Source organism: Pavona decussata, unplaced genomic scaffold (genome assembly GCF_977016875.1).
Source record: "Pavona decussata unplaced genomic scaffold, jaPavDecu1.1 SCAFFOLD_69, whole genome shotgun sequence".
In the NCBI taxonomy this organism is placed as follows: domain Eukaryota; kingdom Metazoa; phylum Cnidaria; class Anthozoa; order Scleractinia; family Agariciidae; genus Pavona; species Pavona decussata.
In genome coordinates this window covers 81540-109517 of record NW_028145488.1, presented here as the reverse complement: position 1 = coordinate 109517, position 27978 = coordinate 81540, and the positions used below count along the sequence as shown (strand labels likewise).

The 27978-nt window shown below is 36.8% G+C and overlaps 1 long non-coding RNA gene across 1 annotated transcript; it reads left to right on the top strand.

Moving 5' to 3' along the window:
• On the top strand, positions 1-26667 carry LOC146477623 (uncharacterized). The gene is made up of 4 exons (XR_014865292.1): positions 1-66; positions 9537-9608; positions 18719-18790; positions 26562-26667. It is a non-coding gene; the product is annotated as an uncharacterized LOC146477623 (long non-coding RNA).
• The last annotated feature ends 1311 nt before the right edge of the window (positions 26668-27978 follow it).

Here is a 27978-nt window from a genome sequence, read left to right as displayed (position 1 = left end):
CAGCAACAATCAAATTAAACATCTACCGCAAGATATATTTTCACACCAATCATCGATGTACTATTTGTAAGTGTGAGGGACTTTTTTTTCTTTTTTGTTTTTTTTTCCCTTAACAGTCATTTAACCAGGTGATCTGCGTAGAATTTAGCACTCTCTGGTCCCGTTTTTTTGTGGGCTATTTAAAACTCCATGCATTTTTGTGCCAAACGTTTTTGGGTCACTTTGCATGACATGAAATCGATATGTTAAACAATGGTGAGTGTATGACAATGGTAGGAAGATCGTATATAAACAATAGCCTCCATTTGGCGTGAAAATGTGCTCAGATATTTGTCCGCGGACATTATCTGTTCCGAGAAGCAAACTGTGAGCTTCGAGGAGCAGATAATGTCTAAGAACAAATACCTGAGCATATTTTTAAAGCCAAATGGAGGCTATTGTGGTTATTATCCTTCAAATATTTTTCGCAACATGTAGCAATGAGCTTGAGTATTTGAACATTTTGTTTAAGAACAGTTTACCGTGAAAAACGTTTAGAGCGTATGTTGTTTTCTGATACTGCTTTATCGACCAGCAGGTTTATCTCTCCTTCTGTCACAAAAGCAAACTGTTCCCCCATCTTGGCATTAATTTTAATTGTAAACAAGACGCGCCTTGCAGTTTTTGAAATTGGGGAATATCACTTGGGGAATATCATCGGATATTCCTCAGTTTTAACTGGGGTATATTTGGTCACGTGAGGCGTTTAGAGCAATCGCGCGCGAGCAAGCATTTTTGATGGATTTAAGAATTGGTTCATGCTTAGCGTGCGTATATCGAGTCATGGATGCACGCGGGAAGTTTGGAGAGCACAAGAGAAGCGTAAGAGTTATTCGAGGCGTAGCCGAGAGTAACTCTAGCTTCTTAAGTGCTCTCTAAACTTCCCAAGTGCATCCATAACTCGATATACGCACAGCTAAAAGCATGAACCGGTTATTTTATAACATAGTGAAAATAAAGTAAATGATTCCTGGAAAACAGGCTTTGTTCCTCATTAATTACAAAATTCTCTGTACAAAAAAAAAAAAAAGGCGAAACTGGTTTCTCATATCGGTTTAATCGTAACGTTTCATTAAGCTTCAAGCTGCTATAAACGCACATTATTTATGGCGTTAGTCTCTCTGTGAAAGTTTTTTAATAACACAGCGCGCGCAAGCTTCCCCCATCTGACTTTCTCACGTCATCGGATGGACGCAGGGCCGTGCGTACGTTGAGAAATGTACCATGATGACGCCAATAGGAATTAGATTAGGATGCACGCGCGCTATGTTATAATATAAGATAAGTTATCGGCGCGAGTGGATTAAATTGAACATGGCGTGAGCACCTGGACCGGAACCGCACATGCGATGCCTAATATTATAGGTAAGTGCTTGATACGACAACATGAAATTAAGGTGCTTCCACAGAATGCATTGCGCATCGTTTAAGTTAATTAATTCATGCGTCATTATCGCGCGCCTTTGGCGCATGCACACTGAAAACATGATGTGTTTATTGAAGGTAATTCCAGATAACTAAATTGTTATTTTCTCCTAATCTATCTTTTCAATTTACCTTGGTATTTGAACTAAGCTATTATCCCTTTTATGTTTATTCTCTTTTTTTTAGAAAAATAATTGACGACAGAAAAATGAGCATTCCCGGGAAATCGAGCTTGCCCACGATTTGTGGACTTAAAATAGTGTTTTGGGTCAATACCGATTAATACTATAGTTCCCTACCAAAAAGGTTATCTTATGCTTCATAAATTCTGTGGGTAATTTTTCTCAACTCTGTTTCACCTGTATGTGTTCTGCTACCACCCAACCTGACAAGGAGAGATCAAATAGACTCATTTTTAAAGGGAAATAGAGGAATCGAATTAATTATCTTTATTTTAAGGGAATCCCCTTAAAAGTAAAATAGATCACTCGGCAAGGCTGCATCACAAGTTTTAGCACCCAAAAAGGAATGAAATGAAGATAAAGAAGCTAAAGATGTTCTCAGCATTCGATAGATACGCACGATTCTCATAATTGCTGAATAAAAAAAACTCATTTGGCAAAGGATTCTGTTGTGTTCGTCCATTTTCTTCAACATAGCCTTGTAAGCTTTACTTTCGTTTGTTTCTCTGGATATGAGCTAATGTTTTCTTAATCACATTATATACTTGACTTATGATTATCAAACATATGACACGATTTTGGATTCCATTTCCTTATTGAAATAAACATCTGTTGTTTTCTGAGAAACTTGAAAATTATTTGACTCTCTAGGCAAAGAAATCGCGTAACATATTATCTAATAGAGGCATTGGATGTATGCAATGTCTTATCAACAATGTTTCGATATCAATATTATAGGGAACTTAAGCAACGACGACGGCGACGGCAACGTCAACGCCACAAAACAGTAGGTTTAATGAGCAAAAACAATCGCTCTGCACGTGCGTTTTACATTTGGGCACATTTCTTTGCCGTCCTCTGCAAAACAACAACGTGAAATGACCACATTGAAGGTTTTGTGGAGAACGTGAACGCACGACGGTGAATTTTTCATTTTCTTTCTTAACTTGTACGCCACTCCTACCAATTTGGTTCCTGGATAGTTCGCCATTTTTGCAAAAGTTGAGCGAGTTGAAATAATCGCGAAGTAGCACAAATGAAATAAAGATATATTTTCGGGTGACGTTTTCGTTGCCGTCGTCGTTGCTTAAGCTCCCTAATAACTAACGGACACCTGAACGGTTAGTCAATAAGGGCCTCTTCATATGATCCCGGTTGACCGGGCTAGCCCGCTTACCGAGATCTCGCCTCATTCCTATTTCTTTTGTAAAAAAATTCGATGTGTTCATATGAGAAGGCGGGCCAGCCCGGTTACCGAGATCTCGGTTTTAGCGACCGAGATCTCGGGAGTCCGGGACGAAAATTTTCTCATATGAACACGGTATTCCGGTTACCGGGATGAAGTCTATAACCAAACATTCGCGTCTTAGAACGGATATATTTGATTATTACGGCTCATTTCTGAGATGTTGTAGTTCAAAATAATTCCTTTTCGTAGTAGAGATAAAGATATAATACTTTTGAGGTTTGTAGAACCGATAAAATTGAAAAATTCTTGCCGGGCTTGTTCGGTAAATGTCACGCTCGATTGACCGCGTCACCACTTTTCATCTCGGTAACCGGGATGAAATTTCCCATATGAACGGACTGCAAAATTCATCCGCTTACCGAGCCATCCCGGTAACCGGAATCATATGAAGACGCCCTAACTACCGAAGTGGCTGACGGATCTTGGGAAAAACAGCACATCTAATTGCGAGAAGAAATTATAATTATTGTTACTGAAAAAAAAAAATCGGTTAAAGTGTAAAATTTTGTATAATGAAAAGAACTGAGAGGAGACACTTTAAATAAATAAAGATGAAAATAAAAATAAAAAAAGTTAAAATAAAAAAGAAACGAAAAAAATGGGAATTGAAAAATTGTAAGACTTACTCGACACATTTGTGAAGTGTCAAATCTTTCAGATGCTATATCAAGACTGAAAATTAAAAAAAAAAAAAGTCGTGATTCGATTTTCGTATTCATGAAAGGGGAAAAAACATCGGTATTGGAAAGGGAAGGTCAAAGCTGAAGTGCCTGGGTGTGTCGGATTGTTTCCTAATCTTAATAGCCTAAAGGCAAGAAAGGTCCAACCTTCTAGAACTCAATTTTTTCTTGCCAAAAAGCCTGGAATAACTTCTAAAAAAAAATGCTGAATTTTCTGAGCGTTGATTGGATTGAAGGTCAAACTCTATTTGATCTCACACTTTTGTAACGACCGCTGAATTTCGTTTGATTTTAGCCATGGGGGAAATACTCCATAAATTCAATTCAATTAAATTAAATACAGTTATTTTTGCCATGAACCAAAAAATACAACATAAATACATTAAAGATGATACACAATATTCCTACTATTACAATATTCCTACGAAACTATTTACAAGATCAAATGTGTTAAAGGCTAGGAAGCCTATGTAGAAGCTAGGAGCTTTCAGAATGTTTCTGATACAAACCTGTGTTATAATGAGCTAGACAAAAAAAATCACTAATATAGTGCGGTGTTTTATGGGGATGATGTTTTTAGTTTATCCCGCTGATGCTCCAAACAAAAGAGGAGAAGATAAGCAAGCGAGTATAAAGAAAGCATGGGCGACGCATGGGATACATTGTGGGCTTCTTAAAAAATCAACATTGTTATCAATGCGACAATTGTTTAATAAATGAACTTTTTTTAGCACCGACTTTCCGTGCGAATACATTCGTCTTCCGTATTCAAATTACGTATATGATGACAATTAACCGATACTGTTCCAATGTAGGGACAATGGATGCCATGGACAGCTTATTACATGGAGTACTTGTCCTTGGGAAAAGGTGTTTTTTCATTGAATCAGGCGATACCCTGGCACCACTTTCCAATTGACCAACCTAACGAATTCTTTCCCTTTAAATAGGAAGAGCGCAGGAACACCAATTGTCGTCGCTTCTAAAGATTTTTAGTGATAAGGTGTATTTCGAGAGTTATTTAAAGTTAAAATTGGCTAGAACACTTGAACGAACGACGCTCAGTGTAACAAGATTCAAAGACCATCTTTATTTCAACCACCGATTAAAGGACAACAACATCCTACCAAAAAGTATTCAGTTTAATCCACCCGTCAAGAGCAGAGAAGGCTGGAAGATCGCTAAGAAAGCAGGCCAAGCCTACCTAAGGCTACGCATCTCTAATTGTCACACACAAATCAAGAAGCTCTCTCATCGTTTGTCCCAAACAACACTCAAACTCCGAGAGATGATTAGTAAAGAATCTGTCGACACCCTCCGCCTCACAATCAAACAAAGATCATGGTAGGAAACACAACGGAGAAGGGAGAGTCACAAGAAGAAACTCCATAACATTTTGCCACGTTCACAAACGTGTGAAATCAGCATCAAGGAGAAGTGGGTCGTAAACATCTCCGATAGACCTTTATCTACAAGCAAGCGTTCAGCATTAAGTCTCAACTTCAATTTTGCTATTACTCCTAAAAGTTTGCCAGTGCCTCAAATTGTTTCCTCAATTGAATCCGGCATAGATCAGCTCCCTGACGCCGAAAAAGACCTCATCAGAGCTTCGGTAACCTCTGCCATCAAGAGTTGGCGTCCTCCACTACGAAACAACATTACTAGTAAAGAGGAGAAAGCGCTCAGAGATCTTGCTAAGGACACGTCTGTTCCAATCTTACCAGCGGATAAGGGTCGAGCCGTAGTCGTGATGAATACCAACGACTACACTGACAAAATCAACAACCTTCTAAACGACGAAAAAACCTACTACAAGATAACAGATAAGAGAAAGAACCCAACATCGAACACCGAAAAATCTCTCAATAAACTTCTTCTACAAATAAAAGATCAATCAGCCTCGCGTGACAGTAACAAAGAACAGCTAGAGCCGAAGCTCTATTACAAACTTCATAGCACCGATTCCACACCAGCGTCATTTTATGGTCTTCCCAAAATCCACAAGGAGAATGTCCCACTCAGGCCAATTATGAGCGCCATTGGATCTCCCACATATAAACTATCCAAATATCTAGCCAACATCTTTTCACCACTTCAAAATAATAAATACACAGTCAAGAACAGTGCATCTTTCGTTTAAAAGATCCGCACCTTATCAGTGGATCCTGACGAGATCCTAGTATCTTTTGACGTCGTATCACTGTTTACTTGCATTCCAACCCACCTTGCCATCGAAGTTGTTCAAGAGAGACTGGACTCCGACCAAACACTACTGGAGAGAATCAACTTATCTATCCAAAATATTATGACACTTCTACATTTCGTCCTTGACAACAATTTCTTTGTATTTCAAGGCAGCCATTTCCAACAAATTTTCGGTTGTCCGATGGGATCCCCAGTTAGCGCCATCTTAGCCAACCTCGTCATGGAACATGTCGAAAAGAAGGCTCTCTCATCGGCCCCTTACCCTCCTAAATGGTGGTTTAGGTACGTAGATGACAGCCATGTGTGTGTAAAAAGGGAACACGTGGATGAATTCCACGCACATCTCAATTCCATCAACCCTCACATCAAATTTACAATCGAGATAGATTCTGAAGGTTCCATTGCCTTTCTCGACATCAAAACAACCAGACAAGAAGATGGCTCGATCACCGTATCTGTTTACAGGAAAGCGACTAACACCGACCGTTACTTTGATTTCAAATCGCACCACCATTCCCAACATAAACACTCGGTCGCACGCACCCTTATGGATCGCGCAAAGAACATTCCTTCCACCGAGGAGGAAGTTACAAGGGAAACTTAGCGAGTAACGAAAGCCCTCGCCGCTAATAACTACCTTGTTTACTTAATTCACAGTGGCTGCCAACCGAATGAACAGCAACAAATGAATGATACCGACCAGCGTGGATTTGTTATCCTGCCCTACGCCAAAGGTTTTTCCGAGAGAATCGCAAAAGTGCTTCGAGATCAATAATCAATAATCAATAAATCTTTATTTAAACACGGTAAAATCCATCAGGAGTATAAAAATTAGAAATAACCTAACTATCCTAAACAAAATTCAAAACCTGACTACAACTAATCTAACTAAAACCTGTTTTTCATGAATGCCGTGTGTAACATTAAAAATGAACATTAACTAATCTTTTAAATTGACTAAGAGATTCAGTTTCTCTCACATGACAGGGTAGGCTGTTCCAGAGAACTGCTCCGCTATAAGAAAAGCTGCGATTTCAACATCAAGGTTGCCCATAAGCCTATTCGCACCATCTCCAACATACTCAAAAAGCCAAAAGACAAGATCGAGAAAGAGGCTTCCAGAGGAGTTGTATACAAGATCAAGTGTAAAGACTGTGATTCTGTTTACGTTGGTCAGACATCACGCGCGCTGAAAACACGCGAGAAAGAACACACAAAGGCCATAGCAACATTGGATAAGTACTCTTTGTTAGCCAAACACCATGCGTTTCATGGTCACCAAATAGATTTGGAGAATGTCGAAATCATTGACAGGTCATCGACTTGGCGACAAAGACTAATTCTTGAAGCTTGGCATTCCGTGCGCGATAGAAACTCTATAAATGAAAATATAGCGCTGCCAAACGTATACAATAACATTAAGAGTTTTTAGTCTTTACAATACTCTAGAGACCACTAGTACTATTACAATTTGAAATTTTGTCGAGGTGTGATTTATTTATTTATCACACATCGTGTACATATTCCAAGCAGGACGCCGTTACAGATTTGCATTTTTATCTTTGCTGAAGAAGGCAACAGTAGTGGCCGAAACGTCTAATATTTATATTTTTAGCCAGTGTAAACTTTTGAATTCTTTTTAAAGATTCTCTATTTATTTCGTTGTAACAACTAACAATGCCTCCACATCAACTAATATGTATGGTGTTCATATCATTCGCTTGGAGACGTGAGAAAAGATTCGTTCAAGATGAATGCACCTTATCAGAAAGATCGAGGAAAGCTTACTAAAGTGAATGTAATGTGTGATGTTAGATACTAGTTTAACTGAAGACAAAACTGAAAACTCAAAATTTCAAATATTTAATTTGGAAACTTCGCAATCGATTTCAAACAATTTTTTCAACAAGAAAGAGAACAAATAAATTTTTAACTACTATAAGAAATACAAGTAATAAACAACATGAAACAGGGAAACCCAAGGGTTCTTCGGCAAAATGCCTGCTCAAAATTTTGATGACCGGAAAACTAAAACCTTTTGTTTTAGGAGGGGAAGATATGTGATTTAGAATGCGAAAAAAGAAAATGCAGGTAGCCTTTTTTGTAAAGCCAACAACAGCTAGTAAATTCAGGGAATAAGATTCTGTTTCCTAAAACGTTCTTCAGCTTAAATTTTTAGCTATAGCATTAGAGCAAACGAGACTATATTGGCTTATACAACTATGTACTTAACAGGCCACAGAACGATCTTCGAACACAGGAGACAACATTAAATGTTTCCGCTTTTAAAAAAATGTTATCGTAAGATGCCGCTCAGAAAACCGCTTGTGTTGTCCAAAGCAAAAACTATTCATATTTTATTAGGATTCCACAAAGAAAAATGATGACCTAAAAAGAAAAATTCACAAACCACAAAAAGCAAGACTACAAGCACTGTTATTTTTCTTCAAAGATAGAGTAGCGTGATATGAGAGGATGAACAAAAACAAAAAAAGGCACAATCTTAAAATAGAGGGCGACGAAGCTGCAAGAAACGATTACGCAAGCCCTCTATCAGGCTCCTTCCTTGTAATTCACAATTTGATGTTCTGTCCCTTGCCACTCGAGGGTCATGTTATTACGAAGTTCCGCATTGCACACGTTGCTATTTCTTTAGAAAACTTACGCTGTAGGGGTAGCCTTTCAAATGTGGTAACATGGTCAAATAGAAAAAGTAATCAGACAAAAAACCTCAAGTTGCGTTACCCTCGCCGAATATTCCTTTTTAATTAAAATAGGGCTAAATCAAACGGAGAGTAGCGACCGTTACAAATGAGTGAACTCAAATAGCGTAGCGTTTTTATTTATTTACCTGTACTTTTCACTTTCATTTCCTTTTTTTTTTGGCCTAACTATGATCAATATGACTATTTAATAATATATTTTTAAGGTTTACTGTTGCTTTGTCATTGATTTTGGTCCCATGTGTATACTTTATTCTTATTACTTAACTGAGGAAGCCCATTCTTTATCAGCCCGGTGGCTTCCCTTTGGCTTCCTCACTATTATTGTTTAAATAATAATAAATAAATTTTTGCATTTGCACAGTTTATTGCAAAAACAATAAACTGAAACTGAAGAGTGGCGTCGTGCAACCTCAAACAGTTGGAATTGACTGGATTTTGTTACAACAAAGCCGAACCGATCAAGGTTTAGGTGATTCAGAATATTTCTTTGAAGTCCTTCCATAACGAAACTCAACGCCCAAGAAAATGGGAGGCTTTGTAGCAATCATAAGTGAGTTGCACCAGGTTCGCTTTTAAGCTTTTCGCTTCAGGCAGCTTAAAGCTTAAAATAACATGAGACACTCACAGGCGGCCATTTTAATTTTTGCCAAGCCAAGTCTCACCATTTTACTCTTCTCTTTTCCAAATCAATTTATTTTACCCTTTTGAATAAGTTAATTTCATTATTACGAAAACCAAAATAAGATTTTGACGCAAAGGACGGCATTTTGGGGAAAGGGAGGAAAAGGGTTGCGAAAGTCCTTTTCGATTTTATTTTTTATTATTATTTTTTATTTATTTTTTTTTTTCATGCCTTCCATTGGAATTGCTGAGTCGGAGTTTCTTTTTCCGCAAACCTACCGTTTCTGGCTTCGACAACAATAAAAAGGGTGAAACTATCATGTTTAAATATACAATACTTATGATGTATTGTTTGATGATTTTAAGGTTAAAACTGCAGATATAAGTGATCCAATTTCTTTCTCCATAGGAGATTGTCAGGGAACAAAATTTCAGAACTGCCTAAGGAGATATTTGCAAATCTGACGTCGGTTTTATTTCTGTAAGTTGTTGGATATAATTTTGTTTGCGTGTAAGACCAGTAAAGTTTTCAATCACAGTCATGTTAGTTGATTAAAACATAGTGAATATACTGGGGCTGTACCACAACAGAACGTTCCGTCAGCTGTGAGAATTATATGGTGATTTGTAGGAGAGCTTGGATCATGATTTAGACGGAAAACTAATAAGTGGTCATTACTGCGAAGCTATATTTCTTTTAGTCAATTTTGTTTGTGAGGCTGATGTGTTTTGGCAACACGATGCCTCAGATTATAATAATTCGTTGTACCTAAAGTAATACGATATCAAGTTGTCTCTCTTATATTAATCAAGACCAAAGAACTCCGGGCGCTCGGAGACTGAAGAAGGAGGGCGGGGGAGGGGGGGGGGGTCAGGGGGTAGGGGGTACTATCAGCAGAATCTTTTGATAATTATCATTCTTTAAATATACCATGCGGTTCGTTCCAAAATCATCTTAAAAACAATTTTAAGTACAATATTTAGTCTGACTTGTTAATGTTTACTGTAATTCACTCCATCTAATTTTGACTAGTTAAGAACTCAGAAATTTCATTTTGAATGTTATTTAAAACCACAATAAAAGTTTCCTGCTTTTCGATGTTTTTAAAACATTTTTAAAATTCAATTGATTGCAGATCGTAGAAGACTGATTTCTAGAGAACATGGGAAAATATTACGTTCATTCACGTCATATGCTCATTTTTTTTTTAAATTAGACTCTTTGCAATGCCTTTTCTCTCTTTTCTTGTGTGATTGTTGAGATAGCACATTTCGATCGAAACTGCCACCATGTAAGTTTTTAATAGCGAGCGTAACCTGGGAGCTCTTTTCAGTTTCTTTAGCGTCGGGAGAGAAGGAATCAGCCTTCCAAACTAAAATGAGTTTTCCAAAATTAGAATTTACCGTTGAGAAAGTGAATATTCCTCGAAGCCTATACTGTGCTCATTGAGAATCTTCTATTCCCAACAACAGTCAAACTGGTTCAGTTAAGATAGCAACAAATTTACAGTCAGTTTAACATACCATTAACAGTTCTGAAAGAAAGTAATATGCAGAAATTCTGTACGCGGTGGAAACCGAGAAAATCTGCAAAAAGCTAACTACAAAAACAGTGACTATCCTATTTGGATGCAGAAATTCTGCATCCTGTTTAATGGTTAAAACAGGCCTAAAATTGACCGAATTCAGCTAAGATGCAGAAATTCTGCACGCGGTGAAAACCCGAGAAAATCTGCAAAAAGCTAACTACAGAAAAAGTGACTATATTATTTGGATGCAGAAATTCTGCATCCTGTTTAATGGTTACAATAGGCCTAAAATGGACTGAATTCAGCTAAGATGTAGAAATGCTGCACGCAGCGAAAACCGAGAAAATCTGCAAAAAGCTAATTACAAAAGCAGTGACTATCTTATTTGGATGCAGAAATTCTGCATCCTGTTTTATGGTTAAAATAGGCCTAAAATTGACTGAATTCAGCTAAGATGCAGGTGTTGAAAGCATCTGCGTTCAATAATTACCTTAATAATCAGTGACCACCTAGGGACATTGCTCAAAATTTCAAAATACTCCAGTTTACCCAAATGGTCTAAATTAAATAAAATGCCATGTATTTTATTCTAAACGCTAGGAGCTTGACAGTTTGACCGCCCCCCCACCCCCCTAAAAAAAAAGAAAAAAAAAAAAGAAAAAAAAAAAAAAGAAAAGGAACACCTGTGTCTGGTATCTAATAACCCAAAACAAGCTTGAATGATATTATACTAATACATGTAGTCTTCAATTATTTACGGCTGGAGTAGAAAAGATGATACAATACCAACACCCAGACAGCAATGCAAACTAACAATGCTAATTCATGTTTGAAAAACAAACTGGTACTAGTTTCTGGTCTCATAAAAGCATAAAGCTGTTTTCTGAGTATAGCCTCGTGTCACCAACACAGAATTGATTAGTGCCTAAAAATCTTGCTTTACTTAGAGATTACAAAAGATTTGACCCTTTTGGTAAATGCACATACTCCCTGTAAAACATTGATAACCCTTTCACTCCCAAAGTCAATTATGTAGAAAAGCCATGTTATTAAAATTTGAGTTTGTGGATGAAAATCCTGAGAAATTCATAAAAACCTTTTCAGCAGTATAGTAACTTCACGTGGAGTACTTAGCTTACACTATTTCCCACCCCCCCCCCCAAAAAAAAAAATAAATAAATAAATAATGGGTTAGGGTTATCAGCATTTTCTCCTAATTTTTGTCAAGGGCACTATTACCATGAACATTAAGGCCGGTGCCTAGTAACACAGAAGTATTTTTGCGCTGTTTATGACTATGTAGGAAAAGCAGATCTAGCAAGGGCTATCGCAGTCGGGACAATTTACAAGTATTTGACAATTTTTCAATTCTTTCTTGTATAAATTTCAACTCGTGTACGTGCGGTTGGGAATCCTTCTGCGATAGAGGGCCAGACTGCTAACATCTTAAATTTGCGAACGGGACTTTGAGCGTGATGCTCAACGGGTTTGCCTACAAATTCTAAAGGTCTCTGAAGAGTCTCTTGGCCGAGACAAAACGCCGCGTCAGACTAGCCACGAACAATTTACAAGTATTTGACAATTTTTCAATTCTTTATTGTATAAATAATAATAATAATAATAATAATAATAATAATAATAATAATAATGTTAGTTTTGAAACGTCTATCTTTTATCAATTTCCCTTAAAACTTCCTACTATTTGTTATCAGTTATTATTCAAGCCAATTACGTGATTTCAAAGTAAAGGCTTTCATAAAATCGTGATTTTCACTCGTATGTTCTAGAATTTTGCCGCTAGGAAGTTGTCTTTATTGTGGGCGCCACGTTTCTCACAACGCCCTAGTTTTTTCACCTAGCGTTAGCAATAAAGGACGACGCGCAACTCATTTTAGTCAGAGATTGTTAGTGAAGTTACACCGCTACCGTGCCACCATCAGAGGATCCAAGTTACCGCTATTTCAAGTGTATTTCGCTGTCTCTCTACTACCTTTTGGTGCGAGTCGTCAACCAAAGTACGTAAGTTTTTATTGTTGTAGTTATTGTTAAGTCGCGAATTTTTAGTCTTTTCTTTATCACGATAAGGTTTCATTTAGTTTATCTAGTTTTGTTGAAATCGCTTTCACTAGGTCTATTATTGTTGAGGCTTATTGTCAAATACTTTATTAGTCTTATTGTCATATGATTACCAAATCGTTATCCTTTCATGCTATATTTAGCTATTTTGCAAGATACCCGTTGATATTTTCGTTTGTCACCTGTTTTCTCGAATTTCTAGTGTCCATTCCTATAAAACGCGTAAACGTATACAAAGGAATCTCGCATTAATGCCACACGAAATGCATTCTCGCGTGTCGGAGTCAAGATTTGGAACAGGATACCTGCAACTCTAAAAAAAAAGTACAAAAAAAATCTTTTAAAGAATCCCTAAAAGGAAAGTTATTTGATGCACTTGAAACTGTAGTCTCCTATATTGATGTGGAAACGATAATTCGACAAGTAAAGATAAACGATAAAAAGGAACAACGTTTCGGGGTCGTCATGACGCCATTTATCAAGTTCGAAGTGATAGAAATAATTGAAGTCAATGTCAGAAATAGTTCCTTTTTATCGTTTATCTTTACTTGTCTATGTATAACCAAACCTTTACTTATAAGGATTTTGAAACGATAACTGACCAAATGAAAAACTGATCATCCATGTCCTTCTCTTTGCCAGTATAATCTGATTCTCCTTTTCCCTTTTCATCTCTTTTCTATTTTAATATTAATGATATAAAAAAAAATTACATATAATTTACTTTAATTTTGATGTATAGCCTTATCTAAACCTGCGTTATTATGTAAAGTTAAGTTTTCCGTTTTCCAGCATGTTTGTTATTTACTGTAATTTTTTATTTTGTCTTGTCCCACCTCGACTAGCTTTGTGGCTATTTGCGGGACAAGCCCTTTATATAATCTGAATATGTAAGTAAATTGTTGTTGTTGATTGGAGGCCATCCTCTGTTTGAGAGCAAAATGTCCTTCTGCCTTACTAAACTGCAATATATGACTACTCAGATGCACCCATCAGTGCAACTCCTCTTCCAAGCTGCAACTATATGTGCCAAAGCAACAATGAAATTTGATTACTCTTCTTAATTCCTGAAAAAAAGATGACCCAACAAAAGAGACGGTCTTAAAAGTAACTGCATTCTTTGTTTGAGCTTAAAACTTACGGTCTATACAATACTGACTGTGTTCCAGCAGAGCATAACACATTAAAACAGACTTTGGCAATACATTTATTATAGACTGCAGTGAAACTGCCTGATGTATGACATACAGTATTTGAGTTATAAAGCTTAGAAGCTACCAAATATGTACTTGTTATCTTAAAAGGGGAAGTACACTGTATCATGCAAGTTTGCTTTCCTTTCCAAAACCCAAAAATGTTTGTCTGCCAGCAGAAACAAAGAAATAATTACATCTAGTTTTGTTGTAAATTATCACCCTAGTGTAATAAAACTGTCTATTTGTGCTTCTGGCCAGAGATAGAGTAGGCTGGTATAGATTGAAACTAGAAAAATGTTAAATGTTTTTCAAGTTCTCGCATTTTTTTTTTCATGTACTAGAACAGACCACGAACAGATTCCTTTCAAGAATTGAGTTGATTTCTTTCATTTTTTCATTGTGGAATTATTTGGCATCTCATTAAAGATCTTATTTTACCATTTTTAACAAAAGATACCAGAAACCTTATTATACTTCCCCTATAAGGCTATTCCAAAAGTTCACAGGGCTACTTTAATGGAAAAAATTCTTCTTACAGCTAAAGTAAAGTTCATTTGTTAATTTAACAATTTCCAAAAAAACATAAAAAGAATCTACACAATCTCCAAAAGTAAGGCATGAACAATACCACTGACCTTTTGGTGGAAGCCAGATCATCCAGAATCCTCTTCCATATATCATTATAAATTTTCTTATACATTTGAGTGTCATGGTTGTGAAAAATTATTATTGAGATAGGGTGAAATTTGAAACTTTCTAGATAAGAGAGAAATGACTTGGACACCAAACAGAGCTAAGCTAATAGTCTAGCTGCTATCGTTCAAAATTGTTCACTTTTGTGATAAAAGCATGAAACTTTGCATGATTACTACTAACCATGAAACAAACAGTTTCTGATATGGATCCAAGCTAAGTTAAGCTCTGGACTCGAGATTTGCGCATGTCCTGAAATTCCCAACATGAAAACGAGGCTGACATCAAATTACCTTAAAACGAGCCTCAGAGTACAAAAATAAACATGGAACTGTTATATTAGTAACTTATGTGGTAATCTGTGCTAGAAAAAAATTAAGATGTAATCACGTGACCTATTATTATTTATCGAATTTTTCGCTCGGGTGCCCTGTGGTGGAATGTCAAAGATGGAGGCATGGCGCTTTAATTAACAAAAATGGAATCCCAGTTATGGTTCGAGTCCAGCTAATTGAACAACTCAACGCAGCCACTAAGAACCAACTCTTTCAGTTCAATGGAAATCTCTATGAGCAGACCGATGGCGTCGCAATGGGATCGCCTCTTGGTCTTCTTCTCGCCAACGTGTTTATGTGCTCCATTGAAGATAAACTCGATCAAGATGGCAAATTGCCCTCCTATTATCGACGATATGTTGATGAAACCTTCACCATTATGCCTGATATAGAATCAGCCGGAATTTTTCTTGACACCCTAAACCACTGTCACCCATCAGCAAAGTTTACTATGGAGGTGGAAAGAAATGCCTCACTTCCTTTCATCGGTGTTGAAAATAAACTTATCTCCCAGAATCAAGACCAAGGTCTACGTAAAACCAGCCAATACGGGCCTCTTTCTCCATTATCAGAGCCACGCGGATAATCGGTACAAGCGCAGTCTAATCAATGACCACCATATTAGATCGAGCTTACCGCATATCCTCCGACTGGTCGTACTTCTCACAAGAATGAGATCGACTAGAGACGGTATTCTTGAAGCTTAAGTACCCGAGGCACTAGTTCAATTTAGCTGTCAAGCAGTTCGTAGATTTCAAAGTATCAGACCAGCATCACATTCCATCAACTGAAACCACCGTACCATCCGACTTTTCATGCCATTTGGCAGGCCTCTGCTAATGTAGTGAAGAAACGTATCACAGACCTCAGCTCAAAAATCAAGACCCAATTCAGCTTCTGTTCATTAGCAGAAAACTCAACAAAGACCTTAAAGTTCGAGAAGTCAAGCCCGCCACTGTTAACCAACAATGTTTAGTTTATAAATTTCAATATAACCTGTGCGATGCAGGATATGTTGGTTACACTCGCGGCCACCTCCACGAACGCGTTGATGGACACAAACAAAAAACGTCGTCTATTTGTAAACACTACTTGAGCGAACATAACTCGAACGTGCCTCGTTGTCTTTCAGAACAATTTCACGTGCTAGCTAAATGTTCGAACAAATTTGATTGCCTAATTAAGAAGATGCTTTTCATAAGAAAACTTAAACCATCCCTAAACGTGCAAACAGACTCGATTCGCGCAAAGGTATTCACCTGAAGAACTTGTGATCCATTGTTACTATGCTAATTTGTAGAGACTGTCACTGACGGTATAGAAATCAAATCTTCGCATTAATTTATCCACTTTGTCTTGAAAATGGTGTTACGATGACGCCGAAACGTCGGCTATTAATTTTAATTTTCGCTTGCTTATGTTTCAAATAATAATAATAATAATAACAATAATAATAATAATAATAATAATAATAATAATAATAATAATAATAATAATAATAATAATAATACAAAAATAATAATCTCTTCATTAAAATATTCCAAGTATATCGTTATTTACTGGTTAAAAGTAGAGAAAAGAGCTATTAAAACCTATTTACACTTCTGTCCTATTGAAAAAAAGACTATTTTTAAGTACAGGTTTTTTTTTGAAGAAAAAGGAAAAAATCCATATCTCATTAAGGTAAAATAGCATTATTATTCGTCTATCGATTTTCACCTAATAAAAAAACCCATCAAACTATGTTACATACAAACTGACTAATTTTATTGATAATAGACCAACGGAATTTTTACTTATTGTAGACGAATTGCAAGGCAGCAATCATTTGCACCGAAGTCTTTGCAGCCAATAACAATAACAATAACAATAACAATAACAATAACAATAACAATAACAATAACAATAACAATAACAATAACATCAAGTTTTAGCTGACAAACGACAAATAACATATATCGCCTTCAATCAGGTCAATGACCAACGCCACTAATACCATCTACTGAACCTCCATAATTTACTTGTACCTAATAACGACTTTTGCTTAAGTTGTCGAAACTTTCCGCCAATGTAATCGCAAACAGTCCATCTTCGGATGATCAAAATTTACGTCCTTATGGCATGACCTCTGGATTCAAGCCATTTCTGGAATTGTTAAAGCTGTTAACAAAGTCCTGGTAATTAATATTTCAAGTACGGCTTCAAATTTGTCATTGCATTAACTTTACGATTCACTAGAAACAAACATTAACGGAAAGAAAATACAGAATAAATAAACACGAACTTAAAAAGCTTAAGAAAAACCGAATGTACCTGAAATTGAATAGAAAACCAGCAAACATTCAAAAGCGAAAATATAATTACCTACAAGATCTGTACGGCAACTCCGAGATCACAACAACTGATCTAAAGAGGCGAAATACAATACTTTATAAAATAAATTAACTGAAAAATAAAGGCCCAACGCACTTATGAAATTAACAACAAAAGATTACGTAACGCGACCCCGAGAAACTAACTTGCAAGAAAAAAGTAAGCATAAGTTGCAAGGAAAAAATTAGCGTTAGTTACAAAAGCTAAACTGAAAGTGATCACAAATTAAATGTTTAAACTGATTCCACAACAATATATGAACAGAAAAATCTAATTCTTGTGGTTACAGTCCTCCAATGTAATTTAATTTCTGTCGTTAAATTATATCTAATAGTTTAGAAGTTTTCGAGCTTCTGTTGGCTTTTCGGAAGTACTAATGCCTTTTTCTCACTTTTAACAACAATTTTTGGTTCATACGTTTCCACTTGGCCCTAATATGTCTCATAACGCCATTTTCCCACCTTATTACCCTCTAATTTTTTTTAGAACTTAAGTGACGAGCAAAATCCGAACTGCCTGTATATAACTTAATGGTTGGGCGGGAAGGGTTTGGGGCTGCGTTTCAACTGTGGCTGGTGTAATCTGAAGTTGATTAAAAATGTAAAAGAAAAAAAATTCAAACAAAACAATCAGACAAACAAACAACAACAACAAAAACAAAAACGTATACACACCAGCACGCGATTTCATTCGCGACCCTATTATCAAGTCGGATGAACCCATGTTGGCGCACTACTTTAGCTGGTATTCCTCGCTCTAGGAGTAACTTCATGCCAATTTTAAATGTTTCCACGCAGTCAACAAAGGTCTTTAGAGGCGTTCAAGTGGAATAGGTAAAATGGAAATTAGCGTCCCAAAGTCCAGACATATAGTTTATGAAAACAACATCTTACCACTCAGATAGAAATTGTCAAGTTGAAATTATCGTTAGCTGCGTCGGATTCTCCCAAGTTTCTTTTAAAAGTGCTTTATCCCCTCTCTCAAATTGCAATAACGACACTAACTAGTATTATTAAAAACTGAATCATTGCATTTTGAGGGATTTGATTGCCTTAGCGGCCATGGTATATGATCCACTTTACCATGGCCGAAAAATGGTGACTATTAAATTGTCTTCTAGTTGTTTTTGTATAGCGAAATCAGTAAGATCTTGCACTATTTCTTGTTTTTTTTTTTTTTTTCTAATAACACAATTATCACACTTGCACTTGTTGGATATGAGATGATTATAGCCAACTTGGCGCTGTGCACCTCGTTGGCTATCTATCATCTCATATCAAACGCGCGCTCGTGGAATAATTGTTAAATATATTTTCGTTAATATTCATGACCTGTCTTACCCTTCCGATTTTCTTTCTCCCGTAAAATAAACTTTCATCTCGTTTGCAGGGACCTCAGCAACAATAAAATTCAACATCTACCGAAAGGGATATTTTCACACCAATCAAGGATGAGCACTTTGTAAGTGTGAATGACTTCTTTTTCTTTTGTCCCTTGTTTTTTTTCCCTAACATTCATTTAACCAGGAGAGCTGCGTAGAATCTAGCACTCTAACTTACTCCCCACTATTTTCCCATTTTTTGTGGGACATTTAAAACTCCATGCATTTTTGTGCCAAATCTTTTAAGGTCACCCTGCACGACCTGAAATTGATATATAAAACGGTTGTGAGTGTATGAAAATGATAGGAAGATGGTATGATAAGTTATCGACGCGAGTGGATTGAATTAAACATGGTGTGAACACCTGGACCGAAACCGCACATGTGATGCCTAGTATTATTGCTAAGTGCTTGATGCCACACCATGAACTTGTGAATTAATTAATTAATGAGTCATCATCGCGCACATTCGGCGCTAATAGAGTCATTTTATTCATACACTGTACAATGTTTGAGCAACGCTGTTTAGATTGACAAGTATAATAATAACTACGATATGCTTTTTGTTATCCTCGGCAACCAAGTAGCCAAGGTCACCTTGATTTTTTATCGGCTTGACAGGGGAAAGTGAAAGTGGTATTTTTTCTTTAAATTATGATTAAATCAATTATGTTCTTGACTCCTAGTTATAAACAGATCGAGAAACGTCGGAAGCAATAACTGGTTATGATAGCAGAACATAAATTTAGTAACGTGAAAAAATTGGATTTGCTTTTTAGCGTGGCAAAAATTTGAAGTGATCTTTCGCTAAGCATAGCTCTAGTATTTTCTTTCTCAATTAAATCCCAATTTCAGGGGGTTAAATAGTCTTTGTGAAAAAATTTTCAGTTAAACTAGTCGTTGGGTGGGTGTCCCTAAATGTTTTTTGATGCGGTTTCCATGCAAAACTAAGACCGATGTATATAAATGTCTTTTTTGAGAGGTCAGGATTGATCACAAGAACATTTTCTGATTTTCAAACGGCCATAACTGACTCTCTCCTGAGCGTAGAAAGTTGGGTACACTTAACTGATGGAAAAAAAGACGGATGAAAAGACAAGTGATAGTCAATACACTTCAAGGTTTACTGAACAGCTATGTCAAGAACACTCACCCAGCGAGAAAATAATCCGATTGAATATTAAAACAAGTATCACACAGGGCGTCTTATCAGAATAAATGAAGTCAAAATAGCAACCTTAGTGTGACAAATAGAGGCGGAGCAAAACAAGTAAGGTAAGGTTATATAAATCACGTTTATTAATCAAACTGGAGAAAACCGACTTGTTGTTATTTCAAAGGTAAATCCAAGCTAAGCTGCCCAAGGTTCTGATTAGGAACTGAAATGCTATTGGCATGAAATTTTGCTCTCAAATTATAAAAATAAAAATTAAAAACTCACGTAAACGACATTTCCGAGTTGATAGTTAATAAAGACATCTGCTTAGTCCAAATAACGTGCGTTTTCCGAATGATAAAATTATCTTTGTCTCGTACTTATCAATGAAAAAAAGAAAACTACAACGGCACTAACAAACAAACGCATGAAACAAAAAACCCAGATACATTGAAGAAAAATCGATATCTTAAAGTCAACAATTTAGCGTGCTCTTGTCTTTAAAATTACCTTGATAACGAACACTTATCTAACCTTGTTGCGGGGCTGTAGTTCGCACGTTTTCTTCGATATTTTCGGAAACACTCTCTTTTTTTGGAATTCCTTGAGAGCGTATTTAGGAACTCATAATGAAACCTGACTCACCCACAAATCCTTGAACAAAGGTATTTGCTGCTTATGACGCAACGCAGGTAAACTGCTATCTTTTTGACAGTAGTCGGCCAATTGCGGACAAAAACTCTGTGCAAATTAACATTTTCTGGCCACTTCTGTTGCAAAGTTAAAGCGAAAATCAAAGGGACAAACACAGTGAGATGTGAATTTCATTGTTCGCTTTTTCCATGGGAAGAATACAAGACTGCATAATTCTGTATTGTTTCTTTGAAGAAGTCCTTTTAAAAAATTCTTGCTTCGGGTTTCATCAGGTTTCCAAACGCGTACTCGTTTTTGAAAAAGTGCTTTTCAAACTCATTAATTATTCATGTGCTGATGACCCAAACAGCATCAATTCGGTCAGGTGCATGTATTTTGATAACAAATAAACATACTGATCAAGGCACATTCGATTAGTTCAAAAACTGATCAAGACACTGGTCAGGAAACTTGAAATTTAATCAGTCTTAATACTAAATACAGTATATTTGCCGCTTCAATCTTTACTTTCAACAACAATAGGGCAACATATTGTTCTTTCCTCCTGACTTTTTAGCAACCTCCATCACGAATTTTGACAACCAATAGTTCAGCGACAAAGCGTCCATTCCGGCAATATCTGCGCTCAGAGCGGCAACCTTGTGAAACCGTAGTCCTTGAATAGACCACCATTATCTAATACCGGAACTTTAACCTCTCTTAACCTCTGCCACTCGGCAAAAATGCTCACAGCGCATTTGTTTTTATACTTAGTTGAAGCTGGAACGGCGTCATTCACCAGAAAATTTTCTTGAAAAGAAGTCTTAGGAACGCAAAATCGTTCTGATCCGGACTCAAACTCCGTCACGCGCCGTAATGTTAATTTACCAAAAAAAAAAAAAAAAAAATCGCCCCCATGGCCACATTTTAAATATTTATTTTATTTACCACGAATAAAAAACAAACAATAGCCTATTGAGCACGCCTTCTAACTACCTATTCTTCGGAAACAATTCCACTAAATTCTGATACTACTTTGAGAAGCCAGCTCAAAAACTCGTGCCTCATTTTTCATCGGGGGTTCCAACCACCTCGAAATAATAAAAGCACTCTGCCTTCTGCGTCGTGCTTACATCCGTTTCTTGGTGTTTGGAACCCCTGATAAAAAAACTCGCACTCGTTTTTGATCTATTACTTCAAACTCCCGAAAATTGAAACGACATTCATTTATGTCCCTACAGATTGCAGCTATATCATGGCCGCCTAGAGAATAGTCTAAAGTTGGCTATTTTATTTTATTTTATTTATTTATTTATTTTTTTTTACTGCAAGTTTATTCCAAACAAAACATAACTTACAATACTAACATTTCTTACTAATTAAACAATACCACACGTTACTTACAATACCGTAGCATAACTTCCAATAACTAAACTTAAATTGTACTACTTACAGTAAATGCACAAAGAAAAATAGTAAGTTATTAGATTCTAACGACGAACAAAACAATTTAAAAAGCATGAATACGGACAAAAGTACACATTTCCTGGTAGTCTTTAGCACAGGGGCCCACGTTTCCATAAATTTTTTTAAGTTGTTATTTTTCGCAGCAATTGTACGCAGAATAGTTAGTTTGTTTTTTAGACGTAAAAGAAAACCTTCAAAGTTTAAGTTGCCATTGCATACGCATACATACATATCATATTTGCGATAAACGTAATGTAGTTCGACCGAAAATGTCACGCAAGCAAAATTAAACATTACTCTCTTACTGATTCACTTATCAATTAAAATCCTGACCCCCCCCCCCCCCCCCCCCCACACACACACACACACACACACACACCCCGGGCCAAGGTGGGGATTTGACTTGACATCATTACAAATTTTAACAAACCCCCACCCTACTGGGCCATATTGACTGGTAAAACCCCCACCTTGGTGGGGAAACCTATGTTGGTAAAATAATGAAGACAGGCCAAACACGACTCCTATTGGTCGAGATGAGAAGTGCATTACCTTCAAAGCTTTGCTGTTACGAGTACGTCTTTCAAAGATCTCCCTTTTCTGTACGAAAGTAGGGGAGGATCTTTGTAGATCTCTCTTAGCAGAGGCTGGTTTTCTATCAAATGCCATTTACTCATCAGAATGGTTTTTAGGCTAGGCACAGATGGGCGATATTCCGTAACAAACGGCAAAATGTTTTTGCGCGTTTTTTGTTTGTTTTGTAGTGCCGACATTCTTTCGCTGAAATTGACTTCTGAGAGAATTTTATATATAAGGTAACCTTTGTTGCGTAGCCTCTGTTTGAATAGAGTGATGTTCAGCAAATCCCTTTTAATTAAAAGATAATAATTAGCCGTGCATTCTGACACACAGCTCAGATGCCGGCGTGTCATTTTACTCACCGTCTATTATTTAGCGTGTCAATTTGGCGTGCCCGTGCGTTCACCTTTTTCCCTGTTTTCCCGTCGAGGATCACTTTTTTGGTTTTTTTCCAAGTGAACGTAAATAAAGAAATTAATTCGTCAAGCGTTGATTGTCGCTGTGCATTAGCAAACTTTCAGTGTTTACATTTGTTCTGGTGAATAGATCTTATCGCTGACACTGGACCCCGAATGAAATTTATTTTCAAAGCATTAGTTTTAGTATTCTACTTTTCCCTAAGCCTTTTACCCACGGAATGGTATTGAATCTTTTAAGTTAATTGAACGTTTTCTTTTTTATATTGCGGCCAGAGAAATGAAATGTTTTGCTCGGCTGCATGTAAATTCAGTGTTTACGGCCTGATCTTTACGATTACGTTTGACACTGAAGGGGGCCAATTTATCGAGAAGAGTCAAAAGAGCGTCTGGGAGGGAGGTTAATCGAAGTTGAACTTTTGGAAAATATCCGTCCTAAATGGAAAGTTGCCCCTTAGTTTCGTTCAATGGAAGGAGTAAGCGGACAACACACATACTAGCAGTTTTCTTTTAAGAATACGTTATTCGTTGTGTTGATTTTACGTCCTTGTTTTTTTGTATCGTAAGGGCGGCCTATGATGAATACATGCAGACTCGGCCGACATGTAGCGCACGAGCAGTGGACCCCTCTTTGCCATTTGAGACTTACGGAGAAATGCTATTTTATAATGAGACGCTTACGACCACAACTATCTTTGACTTATTGCACAACCTATCGTGGCTGTCCGATGACGGTATTTACCCACCGCAAGTAAAAAGAAGGTGGAAATTATCATACATTTTTTCCACGAAATTTAATACTTGAAGACGAATGAACTCTAAATCGGATTCATCTTGGCTTGAATGAAAATGGATCTACCAGTCGAAGCCAAAATGGTTGTAGTGATTATGGGCCATCTCGTGTTGTAACAAAATACTGTAGTTCTGTTATTAATAGGAGCAGAGACGGCCCTGCTTTAGAACCAGCTAGGCTTGAACGGAAATGGCTCTAGTGATAAGGACCTATATGCACCAAGGTGCTGATCATGAAATATTCTCCACTGGGCGAAACCGACTTTTTGGTGGGACTGAAAAGGTTTTTATTGGGGTCGGTATGGAGTAAATTCACAAAATGGATCCACGAATTCAAAGAGGCAAAATCAGCTCAAGGGGGCCACAGAGCTGAGGTGGCACTGTGGGGCTGAAATAGATCTTTTGAAACAACGATGCATGTTTTAGTTTAATTGCATTTCCTTTATTAAATCACTGTAGGAATATATATTAAATTTAAATTCTTGTACATGAATGTGTGATTGTAAACCCAAAACTGGAGCTCAAATGTATATTCTTAATTTGAGTCGGGAGGGGGCGAGACACCCGACACCCGCTTTACCACAGGCCCTTATTCATAACATCAACAAAACAGGCAAACACTATACAAACTGGCTAATTTTACTTACAATAGGCCCTACAGACTTTTCACTTACAGTGGACGAATCGAAAAGCAGGAATCATTTTTTGCAGTCGTTACAGCCAATAACATACCGTTTTAGCTGACAAACGACAAATAGCATCTCGCCTTCAATCAGGTCAATGGCCAAAGCCACTACTATCATCTATTAAAGCTCCACAATTTACTTGAACCTAATAACGACTTTCAGTTAGGTTGTGAAAACGTCAGCTAATGTACTCGCAAACAGTCCTTCTCCGGATGATCAAAATTTACGTCCTTATTGCATGACTCCTGGATCGAAGCAATTTCTGGAATTGTTTATTTATATAATTAATTTGTTTACAAGGTCCTGGTAATTAACGCTCCTGGTACAGCTTCAAATTCGTCTTTTAATACTTTACAACTCACTAGAAACGATCATAAACGAGATAAAAATGCAGAATTAATAAACGCGAACTTAAAAACTTAAGAAAAACCGAATGTACAACAAATCGAATAGAAAACTAGCAAAAATTCAGATGCAAAACTATAACTACTTACAAGATCTGTACGGCAACTCTGGGATCACAACAACAGCTGATTTACAAAGGCGAAATACAAAACGTTATAAAAAATTAACCGAAAAGAAAGGCCTAATGCACTTATAAAATTAATAACAAACGATTACGTATGCAACGCCCAGAAACTAACTTGCAAGAAAAAGTAAGCATAAGTTACAAGGAAAAAATTAGCATTGGTTACAAAAAGCTGAACTCAACGTGATGACAAATTTAATGATTAATCTGATTGCACGACAGTGAATGAATACAAAAATCTAATTCTTGTGGTTACAATCCTGGTCTCCAATGTTTGAAAAGCTTATTATAATAGCCTTATCACGGTTTTCGACGCCATTTTGACGAGTAGGCAAACACGTCTGAAATAACAGTGTTTGTATGGGAATCCGATGTCAAATAATTTTCATAAAACATCGCTTATGAATAATTCATACTATGCAAAAAATTTTAAGAAAAAAAAATTGGAGGGATGTAGCTGTGCCAGAAAGCGTCCAGTCGTGTTTTGAACTTTCCATACATTTTCCTGTATTTTTTTCCCGCGAACGTTTTTTAGTAGCAGTTCACGGCTGGTTCGCTATGCAGACAAATGTAAGGAAAGTTCAAAACACGACTGGACGCTTTCTGGCACAGCTACATCCCTCCGATTTTTTTCTTAAAATCCTTTTCCTAGTGCTAAAAGTTTCCAATTCATGAGTTTTTCAGAAGTGATGTTTTATGAAAATTATTTGACATCGGATTTCCATACAAACACTGTTATTTCAGACGTGTTTGCCTACTCGTCAAAATGGCGTCGGAAACCGTGATAAGGACTATTTAATTTCTGTCACTAAAACATATAATATTTTGGACGTTTTCGAGCTTCTGTTGGCTTTTCGGAAGTGCTAATCGGCCTTTTTCACACTTTTAACAACATTTTCAGGCACATACGTTTACACTTGGCCACAATATATCTCGCAACGCCATTTACCCAACTTATTATCGCCTAATTTTTTTGCAGAACATAAGTGACAAGCGAAATTCGAACTGCCTATGTAGAACTTAATGTTTGAGGGTGGGGTGGGGGATATGGCTGCGTTGGAACTGTGGCTGGTGTAATCCTAAGTTGATTAAAAATACAAAACAAAAAACAACAACAAAACAATCAAGAAAAAAAAAAAAGAAAAAAGAAAAGAGCAATCTATACGCACCAGCAACAGATCTCATTCGCGATCAAGTCGGATAAACCAAGGTTGGCACTACTTTAGCCGGTGTTCCTCGCTCCAGGGGTAACCCCATACCATTTTTAAATGTTCCCACGCAGTCACTAAAGGTATTTAGAGGTGTTCACTGAGGAATGAGTAACATGGAAATTAGCGTCCCAAAGTCCAGGCATATATTTTATGAAAACAATATTTTACCAATCAGACCGAAAATGTTAAGTTGAAATTATTGTCAGCTGCGTCGGCTTCTACCAAGAGAGAGTAACAAAATTTCTTTTAAGAGTGCTTCATCCCCTGCTCCTAAATTGCAATAACGAGGCTAACTAGTAATATGTTGTCTTTAATATTCATGACCTGTCTTATCCTGCCGATTTTCCCTCTCCCATATAATAAACTTTCATTTCGTTTGCAGGGACCTCAGCAACAATCAAATTCAACAGCTACCGAAAGACACATTTTTACACCAATCAGAGATAACCACTTTGTAAGTGTGATGGACTTCTTTTTCTTTTGTTCCTTGTTTTTTTCCCTAACAGTTATTTAACCAGGTGAGCTGCGTAGAATCTAGCACTCTTACACCCCACTCTTGTCTCATTTTTTGTGGGCCATTTATTGAACTACATGCATTTTTGTGCCAAATCGTTTAAGGTCACCTTGCATGAATTGAAATTGGTATGTAAAACAGTGGTGAGTGTATGAAAATGATAAGAAGATGGTATAATAAGTTATTGGCGCGAGTGGATTGAATTAAACATGGTGTGAACACCTGGACCGGAACCGCACATGTGATGCCTGGTATTATTGCTAAATGCTTGATGCCACACGATGAACTTGTGAATTAATTAATGAGTCATTATCGCGCACCTTTGGCGCGCGCACGCTGAAAACATGTTTTTATTGAAGGAAAGCTCAGTTAATAAAGAGCTATCTTTTTTTTACCTCGGTGTTTTTCTATTAACCGAATTGACGACAGAAAAATGAGTCATTTCCAGGAAAACGAGCTTGCCCACCATTTGGGGACCTAAAATACTGTAGTGTTTTCATACAATCCATCCTTTTTTTTTCTCAACTCTGTTTTATCTATATAATTTCTGCTAACACACGACCTGACAAGGAGTGATCAACTAGACTGATATTGGAATCAAATATTTCTTTCATTTCAAGGGAATCACCTTAAGGGTAAGATAGATCGCGCGGCAAAAGTTGCAGAGCAAGGTTTAGCACTCTAAAAAGGGAATGAAATAAAGATAAAGAAGCTCACGATTTTCTCACCATTCGATATGTGCTCACGATTCTCACAACCTCTGAAAAAGTCCTCATTTTGCAAAGGATTCTGTTGCGTTCGTCCATTTTCTTCAACACAACCTTGTTAGTTTTACTATTGTTTGTATTTCTGGATACGAGATAAAGTTTTCTTAATCACATTCAATATTTGACTTATAATTAACAAACATATGACACAATCTTTCGATTCCAGATTTTCTTATTGCAAATAAACATCTGTTGTTTTCTGAGAAACTAACACATTATAGACTCATGCTCATTTGGAAAAGAAACCGTGTAACATAATATCTAATAGAGTCATTTTATTTATACAATGTTTGGGAAACGCTGTTTACATTAACAAGTAAAATAACTACGATATGCCTTTTGTTATTCTTGGCAAACAAGTAACTAAGGTCACATTTATTTTTTATTGGGTTTAAAACCTCTGGACGCAGGGAAAAGTGAAAGTGGTAATTTCCCTTTAAATTACAATTAAATCAATTATGTTTTTGACTCCCAGTTACAAACAGATCGAGAAACGTCGGAGGCAATAACTGGTTATG